Source organism: Convolutriloba macropyga, chromosome 2, assembly GCF_964194025.1.
Source record: "Convolutriloba macropyga chromosome 2, txConMacr16.3, whole genome shotgun sequence".
NCBI lineage: Eukaryota > Metazoa > Xenacoelomorpha > Acoela > Convolutidae > Convolutriloba > Convolutriloba macropyga.
Window position 1 is genome coordinate 58,250,009 of NC_134469.1, and position 19,960 is coordinate 58,269,968.

At 34.4% G+C, this 19,960-nt stretch overlaps 1 protein-coding gene and 1 long non-coding RNA gene across 2 annotated transcripts in view; one reads left to right on the forward strand and one right to left on the reverse strand.

Annotated features, from left to right (window-relative positions):
- LOC142335375 (uncharacterized) overlaps window positions 1-9,452 on the reverse strand; it is a 40,281-nt gene extending 30,829 nt beyond the window's left edge. The window contains exons 1-2 of the long non-coding RNA XR_012758868.1: window positions 9,334-9,452; window positions 7,153-7,527 (exon numbers count right to left, since the gene is read on the reverse strand). This is a non-coding gene — a long non-coding RNA (uncharacterized LOC142335375). The remainder of the gene's footprint in view (window positions 1-7,152; window positions 7,528-9,333) is intronic.
- The window catches only part of LOC142334544 (uncharacterized), a 489,219-nt gene that overhangs the window by 314,987 nt on the left and 154,272 nt on the right, over window positions 1-19,960 (forward strand). The window lies entirely within an intron of this gene.

Below are 19,960 nucleotides of genomic sequence, written 5' to 3' on the forward strand. Positions count from 1 at the left end.
GGGAGAGGAACTATATACTCAAATGGGTTTTTTTTTGTTCAGTCAATTTTGGCCGGTCGATATAATCATCGTAGAGAGTCGTGAGTGGTATCATTAGAAAGCCCCATCAACGTAGAATATGGAATTAAACAGATTTTACTGGTTTTTGCGTTTTATATGGAGTAGTCGAGGTTTAAGTTTTTGTGAATAGACGAAATTCCGTTGTTTTTATTCACATTTTCCCTACATTTGACCAAATTTTTGCCAGGTTTTTGAAAATATGTTAAAAACTGTAAGTGGCAGTTTTTATATCTTACATTTAAAGATAGAGGAGGGCTGCTGAATTGTTCATTGCTTGTTTTTTTACTAGAATTCATGATAAGTGTTTCAAAATTCAGATTTTTTTAATCAAAAGTAGGACAAAATAAGATTTTTAGGCCTCTTTCTTTTAATTTGCTAGAAGTACAGGCCTTAAAATTAGGTCATATTCGTCGTAAGCTGAGAACAAAATTTGATTGTGCTCCTGTTGGCTGTAAGAGTCTTCTGGAATTATCAGTTTGCCCTTTCTCTGCGAATATAAACTTGATAATTATACAAAAAGCATTATTCTTTTTGATATACTGAAAAGTTTTGTTTAGAGATTGATCTATTAAGCAAATTTTTGAACTATTAAGTGTTTTTGTAGCCGTGCAGCATTTTTAGATTTGATCTTGATCTTGATCTGGATCCTTACGGTGAAAAGGTCTTTAGATTCTATTGGGGCGCGGCCGTTTTTAAAAACAATTCTGCATTTAAGATTTTTTATGTAAATTGCTGCAAGAATTTCAAACTGGCACTCAACTCCTGATAGATAAAATTTACAAAAACTGAAGCTCAACAATCTTATATTATTGCTAAGCTATGAGCTAAGTTCATGGGTTTTGTGGCTCTGAACAATTGTTTTCGTAAAATTTTTTGAACTTTTTATGTTTCGCCTCAATTCGTTGTATTTGTTGTAGTCCAACGATTTAGTCTACACAATCACAGATCCAGTTTTTTTGGGTATAAATGAACCTACACATTGCTTTCGGTTTTTATCTAATGTCTCATATGACTTTGAAACTGTTTGTTTTAAGGAATGTTGTTGAATTTTTGCCAGTATTTTTTTTGCTTCCTTCAAATTTTGGCCTATTCTCTGTAAAAACAGGCAAGAACCCATTTCCTGTGATTTATGAATTATTTTTTGTAATAGTTTTTTATTTAAATTATGGTTTTTGGTATTAATACTATGAGTTTTCGATCTTTTCTTTGAGCATTAACCCACGTTTTCTGTTCATTTTGTTTCCTTATCGAATTATCACATTATTGGCAGGTCCAGTTGAAATTGCGTAGTTGAAAAATTGCAGAACTAATATGAAATTGCGCTTAAAAATATAATTGTTTTTTATATTTGTGTCAATAATTTAACCTTTTGAGACAAAGTTCTCTTGCAAAATTTAAGAGATTTTTTATCTTTTTTATTGTTGTACGAAAAATAGCTGATAGTGATAGGTCTAAATTGCTTTCCAGGACATAAAAGAAACATATTGGAAAATTACACTATGTAGGTATTTGTTTTTGTTGACTTTCAAATTTACATTTTTTAAGTTTTTATAAAAAAAAACATATTTTAAGATTTTTACCTGTCTCCTCTTTGCTCTCAGTTTATTCGGCAGGTAAATCAATCTCACTAGTAAGAAATCTCAACAATTTTTTTGTTCAAACCGGATTTCCTCTGTTGGCTATATTTTTTAACTGGAGGCTTCGACAAATTAGTTGAGAAACATTTCTGATAGTTCTATACTGTTCATTTTTTCCTTCAATTGAAAAATTTTAAAATATTTATTTTCGAAAACCTATTTGGAGTTTTGAGCTTCGCTGATTTTCAAAGCATGTTTTAGTCAATTTGTTGTTTTTTTAATTCTGTAAAGAAATTTCACGGCCCGTTTCAAGTGATCTATAGATCAATCATTATAACGGTCTTAGTTTCAACCGAATGCTTTTTGGCGTTGTTACTGCTGTTACAACGAGATTTCCTAAAATGTTTGAGATATTGATATATTTGTACTCTTCAAAAGTGTTGTTTTCTTTTCCAAATAAAACTGCAAAGACCCTATTGGGTTTGAAATAATGCCCAACTGAAATTTTTCAGTGCTCTCAGTGACAAGTTTTGGGTTTGAGGAGCTACACTATTTTCGTGCAATGAGTATTTCAAAATTTAATTTTGTTGTTACTTTTCCTTCTTTGTTTAATTATATTACAACAACTAGATTATAACAGGTCTGAAATGATTCCTATGATGACATAGATTAATACTTTAATGATTTCAGTTTATGATTTGTCTAATTTAAGACAGGTCCTATATTTCTTCTTGTGAGGTTGTTTCTTATCTTAGATTTTATCTGATTCTGTTTTAATTCTTTATTGATTTTTTTAGTGTAAACATCGAGTTTTCGTTGTAATTATTTTCTGTTTTTTTTTTATTCCAATTAACAAAGTTTTCGGCCCTCTGGCATTGCATTTTTGTTTTCGATCAGTGTTCTGTTGAACTAGATGCATGTTTTTCTAGGATTTCAAAATCTTCATTTTTTGGTTGTTAATTAAACGGGGAACATGGATGAGCAGGGTCGGAATATTATTTGCGTACACAAATTAGCAAGACTTTTGGTTAAAATCAAGTCCACTGTTCTAGAGGGCTAATTTTTCAAGTAGCTAATTCTGTGATTAGTGGTGTCCCCCTTTCAAAAAATTGTTTTTTTTCCGCTGGCCTCCTCAGCTCTATTGAGCCGTCATTTTAGGCACCCCAACAAACAAAATTTTGACCAACTGTAAGAATAATAATCGCTTTTCATTGAAACAACACCAGTGTTTGAATGATTTTTAGATTGCAGGCACTTTTAGAAAAACTTCCTCGGAAAAATAAAAAAACTCGGACCTCTATTGTAGCCGAAAACACCTATATTTACATAAGGCAAAATTTTTAACGATATATACGTTATATGCAACAAATTTTCATTGAGATGAATAAAATTCAAACCATAATTTGATTAGCTTTTGATAAGTGTATGTTGTTCATATCTATGTATGAACTTAATCAACATTACATTTTAAAAATGTGCATGTAGTATAAATGAGATGTGCAAAATTGAGCCCGTGGGGTCGGACCAGACACAAATCCAAAAAAAAAATTCTGTACCTCGTATAAACTGAGTTGTAGCTGAGCTAAAAGCTGAAAAATATATCACTTTTTAATTTCTTTTTTTTAGAAAAGCTGAAAGTTCCGCAATTTTTGGTTTCGAAAATGTGCTTTCTGAATTCCTTTTCCTAATAGGAAAATCATTATTGGTATCATTGGTGCTTGGATATATTTAGAAGCCCCAATTGTGAATGATTTTGCACAAAAATGCAAAATGCAGGGGTGAACTTGAGTTGATTTTGTAGCAGTTGTTTTTTGTTTTTGTATTGATAACCAGTTGAAATCACAGGAACGCAATTTTTTGCCATCCTAGCCTTGAAAATGAAGAGATCTGCAAAAGTGATGACAAAATTAAACATCGTGTCGTCAAAAAGTCTTTCCTTCACTTTGTTTTGCGACCGTCGCAGAAAAAAATCAAATTTTTTCAACTCAAAAGAATTTAAGTCATCGTAACTGATTGGTTTACGTGGAGGAATTATAACACTGTTTTTTGAAAGAACTTTTCCCGTGACATTGTCTGCTGATGATTTTTGAAAAGAAAGTAATCCAGCTCATAACGATTAGTATTTATTTGGTTTATTTAGTTCTTCATATACTGTTTTTCAGAGATATAAATTCTACGTTCTCCTATAACCAACTGAACCGCATTTACGCCACCTCTTAGAGTAGAAGCCTTTTCTTTGATGAAAAATGCCACCTTTGCTACTGCTCCGAATCAGGCGGACTTGGAGAATATTTTCTGCATCCTTAAACAACAGAGCGCTATTGATTTCCTAGATTGATTAGAGTTACCTATTTCGTTAGACTTTTTAATAAGTGAAACTTCGCTGGCATTAAAACACAGGACGTTTTTGTCGAGACTACAAAAAAGCGCCGTAGTTAGATTGCATACATCATACAAACATCTGATGCTTTTTTCGACTGTTTTGTACTATAAACATCGAGTTTTGGTGGTATTTAATTTTTATTAGTTGATTTCTTAGAAGTTTTTTTTAACTACAAACTTCATGGGCCCTCTGGCATTGCATGATTGTATTCCATCAGTGGTCTATGAACGATATGTATATTTTTAAAAAATTTTCTATCTCCTCATCATTTGGTAGACAATTAAAGCTAGAATATGGATGAGCGCAGTCGGAGCATTATGTGCGTACACACATTACCAAACCTTCTTGTCAAATTTGAACAACACTTTCTTAGGGGGCCAATTTTTTCAAGTAGCTATTGTGCTTATTGGTGTGCCCCTTTCAAATAACTGGTTTTTTTTCGCTGTCCTCCCCAGCCCTATTGAGCGCCCCCAACAAACGATATATGTTTTGACAAACCATTAGAGCAATAATTGCTTTTCATTAAAAAATCACTAGTGTTGGACGGATTTTTAGATTGAAGGCACTCTTAGAATAATTTCCTTAAAAAAGTTTGAGCCCCTAATGTAGCCGAAAACACCTATACATACATAATGCAAAATTTTCAACAATACATTCGTTATATGCAACAAATTGTCGTTGAGATGCCTAAAACTTTCAAATCATAATTTCATTAGCTTTTGAAAAGTGTATGATGTTCAAAAATATTTATGTATGAACTTACTCAATTTTACACTTGTGCAGATAAGTGTATAAATACAAACAAGTATAAATAGGATGTGCAATATTAAGCATTGGGGGTTGGAACAGAAAAAAAGCAAAAAAAAATATTTTTAAACCTCGTATGAACTGAATTGTAGCTGAGTTAAAAAATTCACCAGTTTTAATTTCTTTTTTTAGACAAGCTAAATGTTCCGCATTTTTTGGCTTCGAAAATGTGCTTTTTGAATAAATTTCTCTAATATGAAAAGCATCATCGGTATTATGAGTGCAGCTGTTTGAAAAGCAGGGGCAAAGTTGAGATGACAGTTGTTTTTGTTTTTGTATTGACAACCATTTGAAATCACAAGAACGCAATTTTTTGCCATCCTGGTCCTGAAAATGAAGAGATCTGCAACAATGATGACAAAAATAAACATCGTGTCAAAAAGGGCTTTCTTCTACTTTGTTTCGCTACCGTTTTTCCAACTTAAAAGAATATAAGTCATCGTAACTGATTGGTTTACGTTGAGGAATGAAGCATAAATTAGGGCTACCTATTTCTATTGACTTTTAACTAAGTGAGGCTTCACTGGCATTGAAACACAGAAAATTTTTCTCAAGACTCTACGAAATTTGGCCGAAGTTATATGGCCTTCATTATACAAGAATCTGATGCTGGTTTAAATTTTTTTTTGTACTATAACATCGAGTTTTGGTGGTAATTAATTTTTATTTGTTGATTTTTTATTGTTTTGTGTAGTCCTATTAACTACAAGTTTCATTGACCCTCTAGCATTGCATCATTGTATTCAATCAGTGGTCTATTGAACGATTGTATATTTTTAAAGGTTTTCTATCTCTTCGTCATTTGGTAGCCAATTAAATCAAGAATATGGATGAGCGGAGTCGGAACATTATGTGCGTACACACATTACCGAGCCTTCTTGTTAAATTTGAAGTTCTCTCTATTTATTATAGCCCCCCCCCCCAAAAAAAAAAGATCTATGGTTTGATAAGCTGTAAGAGCAATAGTTGAATTGAAACAACACAAGTGTTGGGAAGGAATTTTAGATTAAAGTCACTTTTAGAATAGTTTCCTAAGAAAATAAATAAAATTGGGAACTCATTGTGGCCGATAACACCTAAATTGACAAAATTCAGAATTTTTAACGATGCATACGTTATGTGCAATAAATTTTCGTTGAAATGCGTTATACTTCCAAACCATAGATATACTTCCAAACCATAGCTTAATTCGCTTTTGATAAATGTATATTTTTTATTTTTGTTTATGTGTGAACTTACTCAACTTTACTTACTTACTTAACTTTTAAACATGTGCATTTATAAATGGGTGTGCAAAATTAAGCGCGGGGTGGGGGGTTGCTGCCAAAAAATTCAAAAAACTGATCTAAATTTCCTGTAAACTGAGATGTAGCTGAGTTGAATAAAAAATATCAGCTTTATTAATTTATTCTTTCTCTTAGACAAGCTGAATGTTCCGCAATTCTTTGCTCTGAAAATATGGTTCAAAAAGTTCTCTATTAGGAAAACCATCGGTACCATGAGTGCTGGTGTTTGAGATATTTTTAGGAGCCCAACTTGTAAACGATCTCGCACAAAAATGCAAAAAGCAGGGGGGAAGTTAAGGTGCTTTCGTAGCAGTTATTTTTGTTTTTGTATTGATCACCATTTGAAATCACAATATCACAATTTTTTTCCTTCCTAGCTTTGAAAATGAACAGATCAGCAAAATGATGACAAAAATAACAATCGTGCCGTCAGAGATGGCTTTCCTCCACTTTGTTTCGCGACCTTTGCAGAAAAACATTGAATTTCTCCAACTGAAAAGAATATAAACTATCGTCATTGGTTGGTTTACGTTGAGGAGCTAAAACTATGCTGATTTAAAACTTTTTTGTGACATCTTCTGATAATGTTGTTCGACAAGAAAGTAAGCCGGCTCAAAATGATTTTTTATTTAGTTATTTAGTTGTTTTTTATAAATGATATAAATTTTGGGTTCTCCTACAACCATCTGAACTGCATTTACGCCACCTCTCAGAAGAGAAGCCCTTTATTTGATGAAAAATGCCACGTTTGCCGCTGGCCCGAATCCGGCGGACTTACAGAATTCTTTTTGCAGCCTTAAAAAGTTAAAGCGCTGTTCATTTCCAAGCTTGAATTAGAACTACCTATATCTTTTGACTTATAACTAAGTGACTCTACACTGGCATGAAAACCCAGAATGTTTAGACACTACTTAAGGAAAAATGCGCCGAAAGGTCGTATACATCATACAATCTTTTATGGTACAAAATAAAAATATATAAAATAAATGCTCTTATTCCAGGTAAAAACAAATTAATGCTTAATAGAGAAATCATTAACTCTGATTAATAGGTGTATTGGAACGCTCACAAAGTGCACTGCTATCTGCTGCATGAAATCAGACATTAAAAAATTTCTCCATTTTTATGAAGCCTGCAATTCAGCCACGTCTTCTAGCCAGCTGCGTAACCAGAATGCTCTTTGAATGGAATAGATTGCTCCTTAATAACGAGGCCCCGGGTGCATGGTTTTTGACCAGTGAATCCCTGTATTGTCTGCTTGCCACCAGTCAGTCCGTTGCGCCGCTTCCTGAAATGTTGGCAAGTGCCCAATCTCGTGCAGGAACCAATTGCTCCCAATCTCGCGTGCATGAACGTCAGCATCAATGTCACTTTCGTCATGACAAAATCTGAGAAGTGTTAACGTTGAGTTTTTCTAAATATTGTAAAATGATACGTCATTCTCCGCACTGGAAAGCTCGTTTATTCATTCATCGGAAAATGCGTGCAGTTATTGTAAAAAAAGTTAGCCCCTTAAAATTCCAGCACTGGTTTTTATGTGTAGTCGAAATCCAGGACACTTTGTAATGTCCAGCCAAATTCGAGAAGGGTTGTTTTAGTTCCAGCCAAAGCCGGAGTGCATCACTTAAAGTCCAGACGAGTTATTTTCATACTGAAAATCTATCCAGGATAGTCTTTTCATGCCTCTTATCGGTCAAGAATGGCATTTTAAAATTTCCATGTCTAGACTAGTATAAAAAACGACAATGCCCATACTTGCTTCCTTTTAAAAAACGACGCTATCGAATCGCCCCTGCTTTTAAAAAACGTTGATACCGAATTCTTGGGTCATTTTTGTTCGGTTTATTCAAATAGGGCTACAAGAATTTCAAACTCATCATTTTGTTGTATGCCGCTTACGCCCCACACTGTGATGTTCAAGTTATTTATAATTTTTTGACCAGTTTACTCATTAACTGAAAACTTAAAATTTGAAGCTCGTAAGAAACACGTCTAAGATTAGTCTAAGAAAGTCAATACGAAAGGATGAGTTAAACTGAGCCGGAAGTTTTGAATCCGGCAAGCACTAAAAAAACATCTTTAAATACTGCCAAAGTGCTTCTTTAGCTTCTTTATTGAAAAATTTCAAACAAAATGTCAGCACTAAATCTTATATTTCTTTTTGAAAAGTCATAGGTTGTTATGGATGCTCAAGAATTTTAGTAGTACCCAAATTTCACGATTTGGTTTTTTGGTACTCGCGCTTAACTGGTTTTTCACTCTGTTTCAATTGATTGACAAGTTTCACAAAAATATTAGACAGACGGTCGTATATACCACTATAATTTTAATAAACACCTATTGCGATAACAGCAGTTAAATAAACTGCCAGTGTAATAAATTTTAATGCCCGATCGACACTGGTAAAACACTTCAGCATTAGAGTACGAGTTTCTCACACTCTTTTCTCGCCACTGTTACTAAGTAAAGAGTGGCGATAAAAAAGTGGTGATAAACTCGTAGTCTAATGATGGAAACAGTTTGATAAACTTGTAGTCTAAAAAAACTTGTGTGGTGTATGTGGTGCGTGTTGTGTGTGTTGTGTGTGTGGTGTGGGTGGCGTATGTGCGGTGTGTGTGTGTGTGGTGTGTGTGTGCTGTGTGTGTGTGTGGTGTGTCTGTGTGTGTTGTGCTGGTGAGTGTGTTATCTGGGGTGTGTGTGTGTGTATGCGTGGGTGTGTGCGTGTAAGTGTGTAAGTGCGTGTGTTTGTGTGGTGTGTGTGTGTGGTGTGTAAGTGTGTGTGTGTGCTTATGTGTGTGTGTGAGTTTGTTTGTGTGTTTCTGTGTGTGTTTGTGTGTGTATGTGTGTCTAAGTGTGTGTGTGCGTGTGTATGTCTGTGTGTGCACGTGTGTGCGCGCGTGAACGTGCGCGTGTGTCTCTGTGTGTGCAAGTGTGTGTTTGTGCGTGCGTGTGTGTATGTAAATGTGTATGTGTGTGCGCGCATGCGCGCGCGTGTGTGCATGTCTACGTGTCTGCATGCGTGAGCGTGCGTGTGTGTCTCTCTGTGTGTGTTTGTGTGTGTGTGTGTGTGTGTGTGCGTGTGTGTGTTTGTATGTTTGTGTATGTGTGTGTGTGTGTGCGCGTGTGTGTGTGGGTGTGTGTGTATGTGTGTGGGAGAGGGGAGGGGGGGTGGGGTACATGAGGGCAAAACGAATAACAGATCCAAAGAAACATCACTTACCTTTGAAAGTGTAATTGTCCACAAAAATAAAAAAGAGAAACCAATGAAACTTGTTCAATTTTGAAATGATCGCAAGATGTGCTGATAAAAAAAATTACCACACGGTTGTTATCGCCCTCGAAGTTATCATAACAACTCGGTTTTGCCTCGGAGTTTGATAACTTCTCGGTGGCGATAACAACCGTGTAGTATTATTCATTAATTGACTGAAATTAGAAGAAACCTATGCATTAACTATGTTCAACCTCCTACTCAAACTTGTTAGACTTCAGTCACAAATCTTATTGTTGCTAACTGCTTGTTCAACAGACCCTAAAAATTAGTTTCTGCTTCTTCTTCAGTTATCATATCTGTTGACAGACGTTGGTTGCCTTATTTGTGAAGACTTTCCATTTTTCTCGATCTCTGGCCGCATGCATTATGTCATTCGTTCTTCCAGGAAACTGTTGTAGGAAAAAGGGTCCTCTGTTTGCCTCTTGCTTTCTTCCCATCTATTTTTCCGGAAAGTGATAGCGCTTCTAGCTCCCTTTTTCGTATGACATGACCAAGGAAGCGCAATTGTCGTCGTTTACCGGATTAAACTAGTTTACGCAAAAAAACTAGTTAGCGCAAAAAACTAGTTTACCGGATTTGAATATTTGGCAGAATTGAAACTATAAAGACTGAAATTGACAAATAATCAAAATTGAAAGTCAATATATTTAGCAAACAATTCCAACGGCTCTTAAATTGAAGTAACAAGGGCACTTTTTGATGCCCGTATGGACTATGCAGCCTAGAATTGTTCAGCCTAACTGTGTGCTGAAGTCTATTGGGTTTCTTGATGGTGTTATTACCAAGAAAAAGTACCACAGAAAATTTGCAAATCTCTGGTTTTTTGAGAGATAACAAGTTCTAAGCTTAAACTTTCTCTTTTTTCGTTACCTGTGAACTGATGCTGTGTTATTGTGTTCGACAATGGCCAATTTTGATTCTGCTTTTTCTGGTTAAACACCGACCTCAAAACCACTAAAAACTTTGCTTATTTCTCCAAACATGTACTTGCAACGCCTAAAAAATTGGCTAAAAACCAAACAAATCCTATGAATATTTTGATAGTTAGCGATTGTTTTTTCGTCGGAGTCTAGTTGTTTCATCCGACATTTCGAGGGATAATTTTGTGCTCAACTATAAAAATAGGAAACAAAATATGATCTGCTTTCTAAATTTTGCATGATTTCAGCTGTCACTTTCTTGATGTGAAACTAAGGCGTTGTTTTAACCGTTTTTAAAATTGGAAAAAGATGCTAAAATGTTTGACGTACTTTTGACGTTTATATTCGTTGTTTTTCTTCACTCGACTCAAAGCAATCCTCACGCAACTATTTGCATCAGTTTTGCTCAATTTAGCTAAAGTTGCTTTAAAAATTGGTTTTGATTTGATACTTAGAGATAAAGTGTTTTTCAAACTGAGAGAAACTGATTTTCAAACAGTTCAACCATATAAATTGATCCGAACGATCAATATTTTTTACAATCAAAAAGGCTTTTGGTTTTACTGAGGCGCTTTCTTTTATAAAGTCTTTTTTGTTCTTCAATGCAATCTACAGTAAATTTTTTAATCAGGACAAAATTGAAAGAACAGACCTTTTATACGATCCAATGAGGTACTTTGAACAAATATTATCTATCAGATGAACTACTGATTTTTCTTACCGATAAATTAATTTTCTTAAAAACTTAGGAAAGTCTTGAGTTTTTCCCGCATTTGTGGTGGCTGTTGTTTATTCTTGTAGCTCAGTCTCAACGATGAAAAATGCAGTTGCCTATGAAATGTGATTTTAGAAAAAAAATATATCGAAAGCGTTTATTTTAACACTTTTAACACAAAAAAGCCGCTTCTGCCTTCCAACTTATTCGTTTAAAAAAATTTGAACTTGTTTTTGTCGTATCTCTAACCATTTCAATCCTAAAACTGTAATTAGCTTCTTTCTATAATTAATTTAAATTTCCTCTGTTTTAGACTGACACAAAACCTATTTATCTTAAGAGTTTTTAGGTTTTAACTATTGGATTTTTAACTAGAATACAACGAATTTTCTTTGAAAACATCTGATTTTTCTACGACTGCTTATTTTTGTGGTTGGTTTTTCTTTGGTCTCCTGTCACAGTTTAAAAATGGTCGTCATTCCTTTTTCTGTTTGGAGGCTGCCAAATTGGAATTAAAGATCATTTTCAAATAAAATTTTACGGCATTAGTGACTTTAAAATTTTTCTTCCATAATCTTCAAGTTTTGCCAGTTATTGATGTTCATTTTGGGTGTTATGCAGTAATAAAAGAACTTATAATCAACAATCAGTTGACAAGTAATGATTATTATGACCTTTAATTTTCCTAAAAAACTATTGAGTTAGTTTTGAATTTTGCCTTTTTGTTTCTCGTGTTATCTCGTTTTATGTGACTTAACCATTTTAAATTTACGAAATTCGTCAATATTTGTGGATCTGTCATTATGTTTTTCACAGCTCCACTAAAAACAAGCACTGTTGATGTTCAAATGATGCCCTTGTGAACTCCGTTTATTTTTTCAGTTGATAGCTAATGATTTTAATTGCTTAAACGCCGAGGGCATTAGTTATTTTCTTCATCTGCCTGCTTCTGTTGGTTTTTGTAGTTTTGCAATTTAATAAAAAGTAATCCTGCTAATAACAGGTTTCATTGACATTATAGGGAGTTTCGTTTGAATCAACGTATTGTTAACGCATTCAAAAGTTGATTTTGAAATCAGAAATAAGATGCTTCACAAAAATTTTTCTCATCTTTGCATTTTTCAGTTTTCTTTCTGGCGACATGTCATACAAGGTCATTATAGACTGTATCCTTTTGTAGTAAAATTGAGTTAGTTTGTTTAGATCAGGTTTAATCTGCTGCCATTGTTATTTATTATCAAATGTTTTGCTAAAAAAATCAAAATTTGAATTCCTTTAATTAAAACCCTTATTTTGATTTGTAGATTATCGTGACTCGTACTATAATTAATGGTGGTTTGTACCAGTCCTTCAACGCGGTGTTTGATTAATTTTTTCCTTGATTTGCGTTTGAAACAGTTTTCTTTGAACTCATACACCAATTGTATCATGCACTATTTTCTTCTCATTAGGTCGACAATTAAGTCAAAATTTAAATGAACCGAGTCGGTACCTTCTAATAAATGCATACGCTAATTATTGAACTTACTTGCTTTGATTTGAGGTCATATCAGTTGCCAGAGCTCAAACATGACTGAATTGACTGCAAATCAAAAAATGGAGTGATGATTAAAAATGGAGAGATATTGCACTTTGGACAATATTACACTTTAAAGACTAAATATTTTGTGCACTACTATTAAAATAAAGTGATCAAAATAAAAAAAGAAGGAGTTTAGAGGTGCAACTCTGAACAGAGCAGCAAATAAAAGTTGAGCAAAACCAATAAGAGTAAAGAAAAAAGTATTTTTGATTTTTCAAAACAAAACAATTAAAAATTAACATATTTTTTGTCTTTTTTGAGTTTGTCAAAATTTGAAAAAATATTGGCTCGATGTTCAAATTAGATTAAAAACAGCAACCAACCATTTCTTTCAAGTTCATGACAAACAACAAAAAAGTTGACAACATCATTTTTATTGAAGGTAAACGATTAATGCGAAATTACTAGTAGAAAGAGCTTGCAAATTTAAGTAATTATCTGGAAACTTGCCAAGAACTGAAAATTTGGTCTTTACTGAGCTCCTTTTTGTGAGTATGGGGGGTCAGAAAATTTAATCAAAAGAACATAAAATTGGATTTTTAGCGAAAAAAGTTTGACCTATCTAATTGACAGAGGCAAATGACGGACGCGACAATAAATAAGTATTTAGCAATATATACGTAGAATAACTTAGATTCCTTATCACTGAATAAGTGGAAACGTGCAGCGATTTTAATGGGAAAATTTTATAGTTCGTTTATAAAAGAGGTACTCCTGTACAACACTTCGGCTCCTTCAGACGAAAATTTTATATTGGTTTTTTTAAATTTGTGTGTTATGGTGTACTTATGCTAGTAGTAATTGAAAGATTTAGAGGTATAAACATCATTGGAGGGGTAAGCAAGACTAACTCTTAGCTAATTGGCACAATAAGATGTTTACTCAGTTTCATAAGTGAGAGTATCGACGTGATAAAAAAAATTGAAAGCTCAACTGTCACTATACTGGGTGGTCTTCTGTCAGACTTTTTTATATTTGCCTTTACATTTCGATTGCTGAGTTTTTTCTACTCATTCTATGTCTTCTTGTTCATAACCTCTTGGGAGGCAAATGTATCCAAATCTGAACAATTTGGTTTTAACGTTAAACCACCCGGGTCGAGAAAAATGATGTAAGAAATGCGTTGAAATGGGCTGATTTTTCAAAAAGTTCAGCGCAAAAACCTTACATAAAAATGTACTAAATGTGCTGAAATGCGCTGAAACTTTGCAAGAAACGCGCTGAAAAACACTGAGTTTTAAAAAATTTTTTAAATCGGATGGTGTAACATTCGTTTTGTTTTTGTCTGCATAGCTGGCGTAGAGAGAAAATTCATAATTTCCACATTCTAATTCAATACACACTAGAGTATTTTAAAAATTTGACTACAACAATTTTGCTGTGGCTTTCTCCGGAGGCTATATTCAACTCGGTAATACTATTTTTTTCAAAAAATTTCGTACAATATTGCTTTCCAAACGAAGTGCTTGATCTAGACTCATCCCAGTGTAATAAGTACTAGGTGCATTTTTGAATTTTTTTAATAATAGTTTGATGTTTTTGGATTTTTAATAATTAATTTCGGGTATATCGAAAATATGTGTGCAAACTAATGTGAAAAATTATTTTTCATAAACTATGTCGTAAAGTAAACTCGCAAAGTCAATTTGTATCTTCTGATTTGGTTCAAGGCACAGAATTAGGGCTTCGGTTCTTTTTGCCGAATTATTGGCTTAAGGTTCTTACTGAACTCTTTATTTTTATGGTCACAGAACAGCCACAACTCTGTCTTTTCCAGTCCCGTCGTTACCCCGATGTCTGAGTGTGTTCCAGGAAACACGTTTTCGAACGATTCTTTGATGTCATTTGGAATGTCCATTCAATTGGCGTCTAAAACTCACCCATTTTGCGTAGAGAGGCTTCACATGAGCATCGATTTGTTGACTCAGCGTCTCGCTTCTCTCCTCGTCGTTTATTTTTCAGTACTTTCCCGAGTCTCTCTTAGCACTGTGTTATTAATGACGGCCGGAAATAAGAATTGAATGGGCTGCACACATCGTTGTCCGTTACCAGAATGAAGGTTGCTTTTTCTGGAGAAAGCGAGGAGCTGACTGAGATGTTCTCATTTCTAAACTCTTAGCTTCTAATTATTCTGAGGTTGTTTTAAATAACCAACGGTTGGATGATAGGAAAGTGGTTACGTTCAATCTATTTACAGTGGGGTTCGATTGTTGAGGTGAGCTCGAAGGGAATACTTGGGACTTCAAATTAAAATTTAACGACTTTGTTCTAAAATTTGACAATGACTTGTCAATTTCGATTGTGAAAGTATTTCAGTGGTACAGTTAATCGCTTTATGTGGATTCAAATTTTAAAGAGAAATAGGTTGCTTTCTTGCATCGATGTAAACGGGCGAAAGCCAGCTTTTTATTCTTTTCTGATTACTTGTACACTGTTTGTTCGAATTTACTCTTAATTCACCATCGTTATAGTCTACACGATTACATATAGCAAAATCGTGTTTTGCTGTATTCTTAGTAATGTTTTTTGTTTGTTATTTGATATAACTTTGTTCGTCCTAGCTATCGTCGGACGAAAGTACCGGCCTAATTGTTTTGTTTCAAATGTGCCATGTTTGCTTGCTAATAAAAATTCACTTCCCAAATTGCAAGCATGATGTCATTCTGCAGTAAATTTTTTTGTTGTGTACCTCTAGTATAATACGCCCCATGTACATGTTCATTCATTGTACATTTACCAACAGTGTTTGTTGCTGGTTTTTATAGAAAAGCGTCTTCCTCTTCTTTGCTCGATTTTAACAGCTCATTACAAATAGCATTTGTTTGTGCTGCTATGAGTTTTTCATCGTATATAGAACTAATGATCGATGCTTTATCTGGGTTACCTGAGTTATATTCTACAAATTTATTGTTACTGCCTGCAATGTGCTCAATTATAAAGTCAAACGTTAGTAAGCTGTCTTTGCAACGGGTCAGACGCCTCGGATGATTTTTTGAAGATTTTCAAAATTAATGGAGGCGTTCGTTGATCTGTTACTATCATAAATTGTTTACGGTGTAATTAATGTCTGAATTGTTGTAAACTGCAGACAACTCTTAACAAGTGTAGTTCAATAATTTTATAATGTTATTCTGCTTTGTTCAAGAATGGTGTTGCATACGCAATAATTGCTGTAGACCGATCCGTAAATGCTGTTAAAGAAAAGGTCCAGTCTTTCTCTAGAGCGCGCCACATTTTTCTCCTGTTTCATGTGCTGTACTATAATGAGAAATTTGTCTCTTTATTGGTATTTTCTTTAATTTTGTCGAAGTCTTAATCAAGTGCATCTGTCCGTGTAAACACTAATTTCTTCTTTATTACGTTGAGAAATGTAATACAAGGTTTAACCAAACTAGGGATGTTTTCCGACATAATGGGCATTTTCCAGGAATAAACTATTTTTATTTGCTGTATTTTTGATGGACGTTTCAACCTATTGGTTGCTGATGTTTTCTTAATTGTTAGAAGTATGCCGCCTTGAAACCTTTGGTTTCCTATTCGGATTATCCAGGCGAAATGCTTCTAGGAAAACAACACTTGGGTAGGTTGATCGCTGTATTCTCTGTCTAACACTTCTAAGCATCTATATACAAAATAGGGTTATTCGACAGACTTACTTATAATGAGTCTATTCTTTTTTGGAATTATGCGTGCATATCTATTAATCTGTGAAATTTAGATAGAAACCTGTACGTTTCAGTTTTTGCATTAACAATGTTACAATATTAAGCTGGGTTTGGATGTAATGAAGTTTGACTTTTTAAGCATATTTAGGATCTACTGTTAAAAAACGTGCCTGACTATTGACTTTTTTGTGATATTGTACAAGTAAAGCATTCATTGTTCGGCAGTTGTACTTGTTCTTTATTATGTCTTTACTTTAAGCTTTTGAACGTAGCGCTAATTTGATAGATTTATCTCGTTTCAGGTTGATAGCGATGTAGTGCTATTGGCTGATTACGTACAACTATGCCGACGTTTAAGAGTGCCGAAACTGAAATTGATTATAAAAATGGCGAAACTGCTATTACCTATTAATTATCAATTAAATGCTAACTGAATGCTGTTTTCAAAGCAACCAGGGCACGCTGGTCAGCATTCGGTTGTGATAGATTCATATTAAGTCCCACGGGCCGCTGAGGCGTGGCCCTGGTCCGCAATTATCATTGTTTGTTTTAAATATTTCTCCCTCCAATTATCTTGTCCTGATAAATAATAAAATCCAAAGTCTCACAACTTCGTGGTGATTGGTTCAGAAATTTTGCGCTCATTTCAGTTAAAGTGATCTGATTGGTTTAGACTTTATCGGGCGAAAAATTGAATAAATTTTCGGCACTCTTATAATCGGCATAGTATTACGTCGGCATATTTGAACGTCACCCTATTGGCTACGTTCCAGGGTCAGTTCCCGTAATTGACTCTCTATATCCAAAGGAAAATGATGAGCCACTCTGAGACTGCATTAATATACCGCTATGAGCTAGAGTTTAAACTGCTATCGCAGCTGATGATTCTTGGATTTGCCTTGGTAAAGATGTCATCCGAGGCTCGTGAATAAATGTCTCTCAAATAGTCCAAGGTGTGAGTCTGGGACTACTGTCAGATCAACTCCTCCTACACACTAAAAAATGTCTAGGTAAATTTACCTGCAACGTTTGCAGGTAAACAAAATTGCAGGTAACATTACCTGCAAAATTACCTGCAAAAATGATGCCTGCAATTTACCTAGAATACGTACCTGGAATTTACCTGCAAACTCAAACAACACAAATATATTAAGTGAAATATATTAAGCTATACGTGAAAAAAAAACATTTAAAAAGTTTTATTAAAATTTAGAAAATATTCCTCAATGGAAGATTAGAAGGAAACAAAGTCAGTCCGAGCAGAAAACTGGAAAATTTCAGCAGAAATTAATATGCCCTATCATCTATAATGCTTGCTGTCGGTACCCAGTTTTTAATCCTCCTCTTGACTTTTCATTTTGTGCTTACATAGCAAAAACTGACTGTTCAGATAATAAGGGGCGGGAAAGTATTATATAAAATTGTGACCACAGATCAATTATTTTCCTCTGTATATTCTCTTGCAGGTAATTTAGCAGGTAATTTTTTAGGTGAAAATACCCGCAAATTCTAGGTAAATTTTAGGCAAATTTACCTAGAATTTTACCTTCAAAAAAAATTCTAGGTAATTCTACCTGCAAATTGCATAAACGGTTTGCAGGTAGAATTACCTCGTATTTTTTTGCATGTAAAATTCTAGGTAAATTTGCCTAGAACTTACCTAGAATTTGCAGGTATTTTCACCTAAAAAATTACCTGCAAAATGAAATTTCTAGGTAATTCTACCTATATTTTTATATGCAGTTTGCAGGTAGAACTACCTAGAAATTTTTATTTGCAGGTAAATTTTAGGAGGTTAACACTGCAATTTCTAGGTACATTTCAAGCGAATTTACCTAGAATTGCAGGTATTTGAGATTGCTTGCAGGTAAGTTGCATTAAAGAACAATTTACTTGCAAATTCAAGGTAAATTTACCTGCAATTTATAATCAAGTTACCTGCAATTTTTTTAGAGTGTATAGATCGACTAACTCGGACTATTTTTCCCATCTTGACATAGTAATCTTTTTCTGTCTAACTGTAGCATCATTCTACCTCGATGAAATGTACTATGTTGACCTCTGCATCGTCCTGTCCTTTGATCGTATTGACGAACTTCGACATTTTTTGAACAACTTTTTCTTCAGTTGTCCATTTGTCTTTGTCTAGGATTTGCAAACCCTGAAAAAATGACTCCTTTGCGGCAAAATTTGCCATCGTGTCCGATTATAGAACATTTGTTGAAGTAATCTGGAGGATCCCTTTCCATCTACAATTTCTGCAGTTGTTTGACGACTGTCCTCTATTGAATTTTCTGTGTTGTAACTGTGTACGGTATTCATTTTTGATGAGGAACTCACCTAAAAGATGGTTCTGTTCCCTCCTGCCGAATATGGATATCATAGAGAGCTGTTTGGATTGAATGCTTAATGGGTTACGAACACCTTTTTAAATCGCCATTGCGATTTCTAACGTATTAGTTGGCAATTCCGTTACTTTGAAAACTACTATTTCATTTTCTACATCGTGCACATTTGATGTGAATTAATTGCGTCTTCTAACACTCCTAGAACACGAACACAAAGTTCGGCCAATTCTTCGAGTGCTAGATGAAATTGTTCTACTGATTCATCTTACTTTTACTTGCGAGTTAGTTGGTGGTAACCATCGTAAGTGATCTTTTTGAGGCAATTAAAAATAGTTTTCAAATTTGCCCAGTTCCCTAAATCGCAGACCTTCAATTCTGCTTATTGTCTGTCCCAACGTTCATCTCCCTCAGGACTCCTGTGTGAACCATAACCTTACAATACAGCTCCCGTTTAGCACGTGTAATGACAATCCTAGTTAAGCGGTCTCCGTATGAAGGAGATGTTGCACCGGATTCTGTTGCTTCTGTGGGTGGTGGCGGGTACAATATTGTAGGTTTCGGTATAAGTTAGTCTGTTAATAAAATATTGTGTTTAGCTCTAATCGCTTTTTTATTAGTGGTTTGCCACTGTTCCCAAGGATTTGGAGGGCTTGGATTTGCTCAATTTCAGAGCAGATTTATTCCCAAGGTAGTTTTTAGGCCATTATCTGACTGCGTTATGCAATGCAATGCGTTGACAGTGGTAAAGTGAGCTCAAGTTACAGATGTGTTTAATTGCATAGGTCGAGACAAGACCGTGTACCATTCAGGCTATCAAACATCTGCAACTAAACAACACCACACGAGAGCTTTAAAGAAGGACGACCTAAGTGGAAGCCATAGACAGAGATTACAATATATAACATTTTATATCGGGAATCCCTTAGTTCTTTAACACTCAATAAGCACAATGCAGTTCCGATTGTCATCGGATAGTGTTATAGTCATACATTAGAGCTCAAGCCTTGTGCCGCTGGAGACAGAGCTTTAACAACCTACTGCACAAACTGGCCTCAATCAACTCCCCGCTTAATCGTCTTCTTTTTTGGTGTTTTTTTTTAAATTCTTTCTTGCGAGCTAATCATTTTTTACAGACACATACACGCACACATACACACAGGGATTTTTCAATATACATGCTTACTATTCAATTTCATTTTCACAGTATTTTTGTCATTAATTTACTTCATCTATGCTATTTCATGTGGAAAAATTTTAGAAACATTTAAAAATAGGTTGAAACATATTGTTATAAACAAATGCTACAAGACATGCTAACTGTGTGGCTTTACTTTCAGCCAATT